Source organism: Salvia hispanica, chromosome 4 (genome assembly GCF_023119035.1).
Source record: "Salvia hispanica cultivar TCC Black 2014 chromosome 4, UniMelb_Shisp_WGS_1.0, whole genome shotgun sequence".
In the NCBI taxonomy this organism is placed as follows: domain Eukaryota; kingdom Viridiplantae; phylum Streptophyta; class Magnoliopsida; order Lamiales; family Lamiaceae; genus Salvia; species Salvia hispanica.
This window is the reverse complement of record NC_062968.1, coordinates 31,055,798-31,067,838: the sequence shown is the minus strand read 5'-3', so window position 1 is coordinate 31,067,838 and position 12,041 is coordinate 31,055,798.

The window sequence follows — 12,041 nt, the reverse complement described above, 5'->3', positions numbered from 1 at the left end:
CAGTCTTCTTAGTCACATTATCTCAGTCAGTCCACTTTTGATTCCACGAAACTCTGCCTCAGCACTCGAGAGGGCGACTACTTTCTGCTTTTTACTTCTCCAAGTCACCAAGTTACCTCCAACAAAGGTAAAGTACCCGACGGTTGACCTTCTATCATTAGGATTCCCCGCCCAATCAGCATCGGTGTACCCATGAATGTCAAGATTATCACTCTTACAGAACAACACTCCATGTCCTGTTGTCCCTTTCAGATATCGGCAAATCCTGAGCGCTGCTTCCATATGGTCCGTCTGTGGTTTATGCATGAACTGACTCACGACCCCTACGGCATAGGCAATGTCTGGCCTAGTATGCGATAAGTAGATAAGCTTTCCAACTAGTCGCTGATATCGACTCCGATCGGTCAACTCGGCTTTATCATTAATCTTCAATCCATGATTAACCGCTATAGGCGTATCTGCCGGTTTACACTCTAGGAGACCCGTTTCTGCAAGGATGTCCAGGATGTATTTTCTCTGTCTCAAAAAAATCCCTTTCTGTGATCTTAACACCTCGATCCCAAGAAAATATTTGAGATCCCCTAAGTCCTTCATCTCAAACTCCCGAAACAGATTCCTCTTCAAGCTCTCAATCTCTTCCAAGTCGTCACCTGTGATAATCATGTCATCGACATATATGATTAAGCAAGTGATTTTATCTCCTTTCTTCTTCAAAAAGAGAGTATGATCGGAGTTGCTCTGTTTATATCCATAACTAATCATTGCCCCGGCGAATTTCCCAAACCATACTCTTGGGGACTGCTTCAACCCATATAAAGTTTTCCTCAGCCTACATCCTTCTCCTATCTTGAAGTCTGCTGCGAATCCTGGAGGGGCCTCCATATACACCTCTTCTTCTTTTTATAGCTCACCATGAAGAAAGGCATTCGTCACATCGAATTGATGCAGTGGCCAATCTTTATTTGCCGCCACAGACAATAAGACTCGAATTGTGTTCATCTTGGCCACTGGGGAGAAAGTTTCTAAATAATCTACCTGAAAGTACAGCTTTTGGATGTGTGTTCACAGTGCGCACAGAAGGAAATAAACAGGTTCCCTTGGTCCAGCAAATCCACTAGATCACGCGGTCTAGGAACTCGTTGGTCGCAGGAAATCCTGGTCGTCGGACACACAGAGCACTTCTTTCAAAAACCCTCAACCACTTTACTAAACCTAGTATAGGGAAGTAGGGATCGATCCCACAGAGAAGGATGCGTAATAATCATGTTCAAGGATTTGGACTTGTTTTTGGTGTTGGCTGCTGCCACGCATTTTTCTTGGGTTGAGGAAAACAAATTAAACTTGACTTGGGAATCTTAAAAATCCTACGCTAACAGCTAGACCTAGGCGAAATAACAAGAGAACGTTGCGAGAAAATTAACTACTCAATCACCAGATCTAAGAAAACTACTCCAATTACCTAGACCTAGGAAATAAACTGACTGTGGGGACCATGACTGAAAAAACCAGAGTACGGACGAAAAGTTGGCAGAATAACTAATTCGAGTACTAACTAACAACGACATCATCTTCTTCAACCAAATTGCGTAAAAACTCATAAGAAAAACAACATGAACGAAATCAGAAGCAGAGCAAACTAAATCTAAATTAAATTGATGCATAATAACGAAGAACTAAACAGATCTGCAGACGCTAGACGAAGTAAAACAGAAAACAAGAAGAAAACTCAAATCCATCTAACAATTTCCTTTTCTCACTTCGGATCCAACCTCAGACACTAAATCCACTCCGGATCCAAGCGTCCGACACAAACTCCAACCAACAAAAACATTTCATCACTTCAGATTCGAACAACAACCTCCAATCAGTCAATAAACCACAGATCTATCACCGAATCCCAGATCGAGTACCACACCATCAAAATAAAACAGAGATCGACACAATACTTGTTAAAATAAACTCTCAACAGCAAGATCTACGTAAATCGACTTGAAAAATCACAACTAAAAACTAACCAACATAAGCGAAAAGATAACAAGTAACATTAACAGCCACATCGACTCCCGAAAGTGAAGTTCAACCGCAAAAGTGCAAAACGACTGAAATTAAAAGAGATTGTATCTCCGTCCACACGCGGACGGTATTGCAACTGAGAACTTCTAAAGAAAATGAACCTTTCGTAACCCGAACTACCCCAGATCTCCCATTCCCAAGTGTGTGTTATGTGTGTGAGCTAAAAGAGAGTGAAAAGTGATATGATGTGCGTTGCATGCTCTTCTATATATAGGCGTTGGAGTGGGCCCAGCGAGGTATAGATAGACTTTGTTGCCCTCAGCTACTGACTCCCTCCGTCACGCCTTCTTTTCTTTTGAATTCTGCTCACTTCACTTCATTCCTTTGCTAGACCATCTCCTTCAGCATTTCCTCGATCTAGCGATTTTTCTCACACACCTGGCTTAGGAAACGTGTTAGACCCAGCAAATTATAACGCTTTTCACCAAATAACCGATGCATGAAATTAGCCTTATCACTACCCCATATGTCTGAGTATATCCCTTCGCGACTAGCCGTGCTTTGTACCTCTCAACTGAGCCGTCTGGTCTCCTCTTGATAGTGAAGACCCATCGGCATCCTACAGGTCGCTTCCCATTAGGTAAGATGCACGTTTCCCAAGTGTTGTTCCGGATCAGTGCATCTACTTCCTTTTGCATTGCCTCTCTCCAGTGCTTATGCCGCATAGCCTCTTCCCATGACTGTGGGATCTCTTCTTCCTCATATAGTGCCTTCTCAAATGCTTGAGCCATTTCTGACAGATGGCTCGTAACTAGGCAAGCAACAGAGTAGCGAGCCTTCCTATTAATCCTCTCAGGTGTATATCTTTTTGGTGGAACTCCCCTGTTCTCCCGATGTGGAAGAATGTACCGCCCTGTGTCGGGGTCAATCCCTTCGACTTCTTCACTAGTGTCTCCATCTGTGTTTTCCACAACAGGGCCTTCTTCTTCCTCTACACTTACACCATCAGTAGTAAAGGAAATTGGAGGAACAAGGTTATCAATACTTACATTGGATAGCCTCAACGGGGAAGTAGTTGGTTGAGTGTCACTTCAGTAACGGACTGTCCTACTTCAGAGACTTGCTCAGCGGAATCGCTTACTGCCGCCTCTGTTAGGCCCACTTCGGGATTACTTGGCGTTGGCATCGGCGCTGATATCCAACTTAGCGGATCCTTACTACTATTCTCCCCCTGACTGCTAAGGTGGGTATAAAAGTATTCGGTTTCAAGGAAATTGCAATTCATTGTAACAAATATTCGATTGGTTTTAGGATCAAAGCACCTATACCCCTTTTGGTTTATCCCATATCCCACGAAGACACACTTAATTGCACAAGGAGAAAGTTTGGTTCGTTCATGTTTTGGGGTATGAACAAAAACGGAGCACCCAAAGACTCGCGGTTCAAGAGTTAAGGTGGTGGAATTTTGGTGAAGGAGGATAGGGCTTGGAGTGGTGTTTGGTGTTTGAGGATACTTGTGGGTAATCTGTTCAAGAGATAGGCTGAGGTGGCAATGGCTTCGGGCCAGAAGTGTTTTGGGGCTTTTGATTCAATGAGCATAGAGCGAGTCATTTCTAGGAGGGAACGGTTTTTTCTTTCGGCTACACCATTCTGTTCAGGAGTGTAGGCACAACTGGTTTGATGAATCAAACCATTTTCTTGAAAAAATTGTTTCATGGCTGAATTAACGAATTCCCTTCCATTATCTGATCTCAAGATTTTTATAGAAGACTGGTACTGAGTTTTGATAAGGTTAAAAAGGTGTGAAAAATGTATATAAACCTCAGATTTTTGTTTCATGAAATATACCCAAGTCATGCGAGTGCAGTCATCAACAAAAACTAAGTAGTATCTAAGATCCTGCCCCCCAGTAAAAGGTGCGGGGCCCCAAACATCAGAGTGAATTAATGAAAAAGGAAGATCAACACGAGTATTATTCAAAGGATAAGAGGTTCGGTGGCTTTTGGCCAAAAAACAAGTTTCACAATACTCATCATGTTTAGAAACAAAATCAGGAAACAATAATTTTAAGTAACCGATAGAAGGATGTCCCAAGCGTCGATGCCAAAGCCAAGCCTTCCTATTGGCAGACCCGTGAGTTAGCATGGCGGTCCCTTTTTGAGCTATCTCATCTACATAGTACAATCCATCACGTTCAGTGCCACGTCCAATTATTTCCCCGGTTTGGATATCCTGCAGCAGACAGAAATGAGGTTGCATCAATAAGGTGCAATTTAATTCCTTCGTGACATGGCTAATAGACAACAATTTATGAGACATCGAAGGAATGTCAAGGCAGTTAGATAATTGAAGGGTATGAGATATTTTCACAGTTCCCGCCCCCTCAACTTTTGTAATTCCCCATTAGCTGTCTGAATATGGGATTTTTGAGGTTTTTGAATCCCTGTAAGATCTGAAGCATCATAAGTTATCGTATCAGTCGCCCCACAATCAAATATCCATCTATCGTTTTTCTCATATCCACTAGACACCTGACATGCAATTCTAGTGTTTTCTAGGGGCTGAAACCTATTTTTACACACAATCGGGTACTAATAGGGAAATTATTTAGTTCGGGGTCAGATTCGCACAACACAAGAGAATAGGGGTCATTAGGCATTAAATGGGGTACACTAAGTAATTTATTGTATTGCTGGGGTGAAAAATAGGATTTATGTAAAGTTTGGGGTTCTTTAACCAAAGAACCCACAAACCCTACGTTACCTGCCGCCGCTGTTTCTTCATCTCCCCCAAATTCCTCCTCTGACCAATTCGACACCACCGTTCCTCCGGCGAAGTTGGCGGCTCCCGTCTGACCCGTCGGCTGAGCAGCACCGATTGCTCCCCTGTCATCGCCCCGAGTCTGTTCAGCTTCCCTGTTTCCCTCGGCGGTAGCGATAGGGTAATTTCCTTTTCTAACATTAAGGACGCTTTTTTGATCAATTAAGGACGTCTGTTGTGTGTTTCTAAACAAATCACTTACGCTTCAAAAAGTGACTTTAATGTGAGCATGCCTGATAAGGCTAATTTCATGCATCGGTTATATGGTGAAAAGCGTTATAATTTGTTGGGTCTAACACGTTTCCTAAGCCAGGTGTGTGAAAAACATCGCTAGATCGAGGAAATGCTGAAGGAGATGGTCTAGCAACGGAATGAAGTGAAGTGAGCAGGATTTAAAAGAAAAAAAGAAGGCGTGACGGAGGGAGTCAATAGCTGAGGGCAACAAAGTATATCTATACCTCGCTGGGCCCCACTCCAACGCCTATATATAGAAGAGCATGCAACGCACATCATATCACTTTTTCACTCTTTTTAGCTCACACACATAACACACACTTGGGAATGGGAGATCTGGGGTAGTCGGGTACGAAGAGTTCCTTTCTTTAGAAGTTTCGCAGTTGCAACACCGTCCGCGTGTGGACGAATATACAATCTCTTTTAATTCCGTTTGTTCTGCACTTTTGCGGTCGAACTTCACCTTTGGGAGTCGACTTGGCTGTTGATGAAACTCGTTATCTTTTCGCTTTGTTGATTTGTGTTTAGTTGTGATATTTTGAGTTGATTTACGTAGATCTCGCTGCTGGAAGTTTATTTTAACAAGTATTATGTCGATCTCTGTTTTATTTTGATGTTGTGGTGTTTGATATGGGAATTCGGTGATAGATCTGTGGTTTATTGACTGATTGGAGGTTGTTGTTCGAATCTGAAGTGATGAAGTGTTTCTGTTGGTTGGAGTTTGTGTTGGACGCTTGGATCCGGAGTGGATTTAGCGTCTGAGGTTGGATCCGAAGTGAGAAAAGGAAGTTGTTAGATGGATTTGAGTTTTCTTCTTGTTTTCTGTTTTACTTCGTCTAGCGTCTGCAGATCTGTTTAGTTCTTCGTTGATTATGCATAAATTTGACTTAGATTTAGTTTGCTCTGCTTTGATTTCGTTCATGTTGATTTTCTTATGAGTTTTTACGCAATTTGGTAGTAGAAGATGATGTCGCTGTTAGTTAGTACTAGAGTTAGTTATTCTGCCAGCTTTTCGTACGTACTCTGCTTTTTCAGTCATGGTCCCCACAGTCAGTTTATTTAGGTCTAGGTAATTGGAGTAGTTTTCTTAGATCTGGTGATCGAGCAGTTAATTTTCTCGCAACGTTCTCTTATTATTTCGCCTAGGTCTAGCTATTAGTTTAGGAGTTTTAAGATTCTCAAGTCAAGTTTAATTTGTTTTCCTCAACCCAAGAAAAAATGCGTGGCAGCAGCCAACACCAAAAACAAATCCAAATCCTTGAACATGAGTATTACGCATCCTTCTCTGTGGGATCGATCCCTACTTCCCTATACTAGGTTTAGTAAAGTGGTTGAGGGTTTTTGAAAGAAGTGCTCTGTGTGTCCGACGACCAGGATTTCCTGCGACCAACGAGTTCCTAGACCGCGTGATCTAGTGGATTTGCTGGACCTAGGGAACCTGTTATTTCCTTCTGTACGCACTAAGGAACATACCTACTTTCAGCCATGCTCAAATCGATCCGTATACTTTTGTCTATAGCAGCTTACATGGATTGGGAAGTATGGTAGATGGACGTTAAGACTGCGTTTTTGAACGGGAGTCTTGAGGAGACCATCTACATGGAACAACCCGAAGGCTATGTGGTAAAGGGCAAGGAACACATGGTTTGGAAGCTTAAGAAGGCCATTTATGGCCTCAAGCAAGCATCTAGATCATGGAACCAGTGTTTCGATCAAACTGTTCAAAAGTTTGGATTTGAAAAGTGCCCTAATGAAAGCTGTGTGTATAAGAAGGTTGAAAAAGGAAATGTTGTGTTCTTAGTTTTATATGTAGATGACATTCTTCTAATTGGAAACAATAAAAAGATGTTGTCATCAGTGCGAACTTGGTTGTCCAGCCAGTTCGAGATGAAAGATATGGGTGATGCGGGACACATTCTCGGTATCAAGGTTCTAAGGAACCGAGCTAAGAGAATGTTGTGCTTATCCCAAGAATCTTACATCGATACAGTACTTAGACGCTTTAGCATGCAAGATGCCAAGAAAGGTTTTCTACCTTTTAGACATGGCATCCATTTATCTCAAGAGATGTGTCCTAAGACAACATCTGAGATAGCAGAGATGAGAAGAATACCATATGCCTCGGCAGTTGGTAGTCTCATGTATGCTATGCTTTGTACTAGACCCGATATCTGCTTTGTTGTTGGCATGGTAGCAAGATATCAATCCAATCCCGGCCAAGGACATTGGACTGCCGTAAAGAACATACTCAAGTACCTTAATCGGACTAAGGACTATGTTCTAGTTTACAATGCAGCCGAGCTCTGTCCTTTAGGATATACAGATTCAGATTTTCAAGCTGATGTAGATTCGAGAAAATCAACTTCCGGATATGTGTTTACCTTAGGAGGTGGAGCCGTAATTTGGAAGAGTGTAAAGTAGAAATGCATTGCAGACTCTACCATGGAAGCCGAATATGTGGCCGCTTCGGAGGCTGCAAAAGAGGCTGTATGGCTTAAGAACTTCCTTCTGGACTTAGGTGTGGTTGCGAATATGCCCAAGAGCATCACCATTTATTGCGATAATTCTGGTGCTGTGGCAAATTCGAGGGAACCACGAGCTCATAAGGCGAGCAAGCACATAGAGAGGAAGTATCATATCATTCGAGATATAGTGCAGAGAGGAGACATACAAGTGGTCAAGATTGAGTCAGAGAACAACCTGGCAGATCCTTTCACGAAGGCATTAGCGGTAAAGCCGTATGAAAGCCATGTTGAAGGAATGGGAGTTCGACTAATTCAAGACCTCAATCCGCTTTCAGTATAAGTGGGAGAATATTAGACGTTAGCACTTTTTTTTGTATACTCGAAAGTGTTTTGAGTATAAGTGGGAGATTGTTAGAGTTTGTATACTAGAAATCACGTTTCGAGTGATTGAATACTGTAAAACTCTTATTTTATTTTCCAATAAATAAAACAGATTATTTTTTGTCATAATGTTGTTATGTTTTACATTTAATGGATGTTAATGCATGTTTAAATGTATAAGTTAACTTAACAAAGTCTAAGTCTTTGTTTTAGTAGACCGGTTGTGGGCGTCGTCCACTTTAAGGTAATACGGTCAGTTCTAAACAAAGAAAAAGATGAATTTCACAACCTAGTTGGAATTTGACTATCCAACGAGAAAGGTTGCAATGTCAGTCCGCATATTTCTAAGCCTTACTGAAATAAGATGACATTGGTGTGGTATAGCACTGAACGGATCTAACAGCAAGACTTGCCTTAGGCTATCTACTGAAAGGCGAGGTCTTGATAAATATTTATTTCTTAATCAATGTAGGTTAGCATTGAGCATACGGTATTGATTATGCACTACTTTGACTTATCAAATGGTGCGGGTTTTTCGTAACCCAATTATCCTGATATATTGGGTAGTGGTGATCAATATCTAGCGGTGCTAGGATTGCTATTATATTGAATCGTGCGCGAGCTGAGTCTCGTTTGATAATGTCCTCAAGAGGAGCGCGAAACAAGGTTTTATTATTCGGAACCTAGCTAGTTGGAGTGTGATTACTCTATGAATAATAAATAAGCGTTTCATGCTAAGTCCACTCTTGGAATTAATAAGAAGTTAATTAATTAAGTCAATAGCAGACATTAATTAATTAATGGACATTTTAATCTTAAGCGCGGGAAATAAAAGTTAAACGGAAACCCGGATTACTTGTAATTTCGGATTTGGATGGGGAGAGTTCAATATTACTTCTGTAGTGGCTGCTCGTAATATTCCAATTATAACTTATATTAAATTGTGGGTTCAATTTAATTAGTAAAAAGTAAATTGGATGAGCCCATATCCAAAACCTTCCATAGATCCCTGTCTGGGCCCAAAAAGAACTTAATATAAATAGGAGAATAAAGGAGACAAAAATATCACAATTTTATCTTTAAAATTTTCGAAAATTTTCAGCCCCTAAGCTGAAGGAATTTTCGAATTCCTCTCCTGTTTCAAAAAGGATTTCTTCTGTCTTCTTTATTTAAGTCCTAGTATTCTAGTAAGATCAGCCCACACTGATATTGGGATACAGTTCGGGAACCAGAGAGAAGATTTGTGGTCTAGTACTCAAAGCATCACGTGGAGAAGAAGCTAGCCATCTTCAATTCTTTGGAGAATTATTTAGGTATTTTTCTGCTCCGTAGAAAAGCATGTTTTAGGTTTCAATATTCTTAAAGCATGATTAATTCAAGTTATGAGCATGATACATGTGAAAATTACGCGAATAGGTTTTGTCTAAATAATCTGCTAAATAGATCTGATTATTATGTGATTGTTATTTATGCGCCCGCTTCCGCTGCCAGTTCCATCATGGAACGCTCCCACTACGATATGGTTCTTACAATCTTAGGTACTGAAGTTGATTTTATTAGTGCAAAAGTTTCTAATGGTATGACTTCTTGGTAATGTGGAAAATCCGATATCTCTCTCTTTATTTTGAGAGTTATCACGCTGTTAGGCTTGTAGTTCATCTCTTGATCTTCATACAAGAATTATATCTTTGAAGATTACAGAACTTATAACCTTACATCATTTGGGACAAACCTTAAAACATGCCTCAGTACTCAACTCCAATTTCTTGGACACTTTTCCAACACGTGTTGGAACAACATTACACCTTGAGATGTGCTAGACTAGAGACGCTCTAGTCCACAACTCGTGTTTTGTAGAAGGTACTGATGTTGGTAGTTTCTTTAATGTTTATCCCACCAATGATAAGATTTTAATGAGTACAACTCATCACATAATCAAACTTGTCTTAGAAAGACTTTGATTCCTTCTTACATAACTATCACATTCATTAGATGAATCCTTGGATTCGTTAATGGAGATTAGACTCCCACTACTGATCATAACCCTTTGCTCGTCTCCTTATGGTGTAAACCATTGAGACTTGCTAGTCTTTCTATGTTGCACTTCTATAAGTATTCTGAATCTCTTGAAAAATCAAATGATTCTAACTCATAGTGCATCAAATAGACTTTCTCAACTCTCAAGCTATTTAACGAAATGTTAAAATCTTGATAGTCTAGATCAGTTCGAACAATTTCTAAGTATTTTCTTGGCCTTAAGGCTAAGAGCCATAAATACTTTATCATTCAATGATTAAGAAGTTGATGTGTTGTTGAATACTCAACCTTGTCGCACTTATATTATTTTAATACTATGATACCTTAAGCATCAACCATAAAACAATAGTTGAGCATTAATAGCTCTCACTGCAACAAAAACCTAACTGGATCAAGATCTCTTACTTAGAAGTTGCATTGTCATGTAAGTCATTGTCCTTCTATAAAATAGGTCAATCTAACCCACAAAGCATCTTTTCTCGCTTTAAACAACTTTGATGACAATCAGGCTCTCTCATTTCCACATCTAGTCTTTTGTTCAAATGAACTAGGACTTAAAAAATGCAGCCTTTATGAATTTGTCATTTATCATGTTACTTTGCTCTAACAGTAACATAACGACTATTATTCTGAAGATTTTCTACTTTTCAGTTAAACCTTCTTGTAGTCATTTCTTGTTACTTTAGGCGATGACTTGTGTCAGAAACTATTTGAGTGATCAAAAGATCCTCAAAACATTCTGTCACTTTAGGATATTCCAATCGAATCATCTTGACAGATTCTATTGATATCCATCTTTCATCGTTATTAACCAAGACTTGTCGAGCTACTTAAAGGAAAATAGCTTGACCTTATTCCTCAAAGAGCTTGTCAAGTACATGCATAATGCATTCTCGAACATTCTTTGTGGAATTATGTCGAGGAACTTATCCATTTTCGTTTCCGGTGTACATAATTTAGGCATTCGAGTTTTCTTTCTTTAAGGATCGCAGACAAATATTAAATGACATAATGAAGATTTGGCAAACAAACTTATTATCACATACTCATGCTCAATACATAATCACAAATAACCACAAAACAATTATGTATCTTACAACAGCAAAATTAATAAATTGTATCCTCCTCTGGAGGTTAATACGCATTAAAATTTTGACAATTTTACTGGTCACAACACCGACACATCAATTGCATCCTCCTCTGGAGGTTAATACGCCTAATGTTGCCTAAGCACGACCATCAGATTTAGCATTACAGAATTTTATTTCTACAACACACTCCCATAACAATGTTCATGTGCTGACAACAAAACCAAGCTATATCATAAATTCTGATTGAACCCTGAAACTCGCAGTTCCTTAGGATTATTGTCCCCACTCTGCAGGTGGCAATAATATTGGCAACCACTTTTTAGTTCATTCTATTTATTATGTGAGAAGTCCGCCCCTATGAACTTGCTGTTTTCGTAGGATTATTGTCCCTACTCTGTAGGTGGCGATAATATTAGAAAATCAGCTTCACAAAATCGAGGGTGAGAGGATGTGGGAGGTTGGTTGAAATTAATTAGAGCTTATTTCGGAACTTCCATTTAAAAAACCGATTGCTATTGTTGATGTTCCAAATATACCCCTATAATGTAAATCAGACTTCATAATAATGTAACACGGAGAATGATATATGCTATTAATCTAATCCATCCATCAAGTTAATCCTAAGGCTATAATTATATTTGAACTTAACACTAAAGGATCATTTGGACCATAGTGCACCCCTATATATATATATATATATATATATAGGGAGATGATCAAAATAAGTATGTGTTTAAATCCAGAAATGCAGCCCAAATCTTAGCCCTAGGATTAGATGATCTAATGGTTAATAATTAACCAAAAATACGGAAGGTCATAATTAAGCAGTTTTAGGTCATATTATAAAATTTGGATTTATGTCATGTTAAGATCATTTTAGGTCATGCTTTGTTAGCATGACCTAAAAATAAACTAATTATGACCTAAAAATGCCCTACGTATGACTTTGTTCTGCGTTTCTGTATTTAAATCTGGTCTTCATAGATCAAAACCCTATATA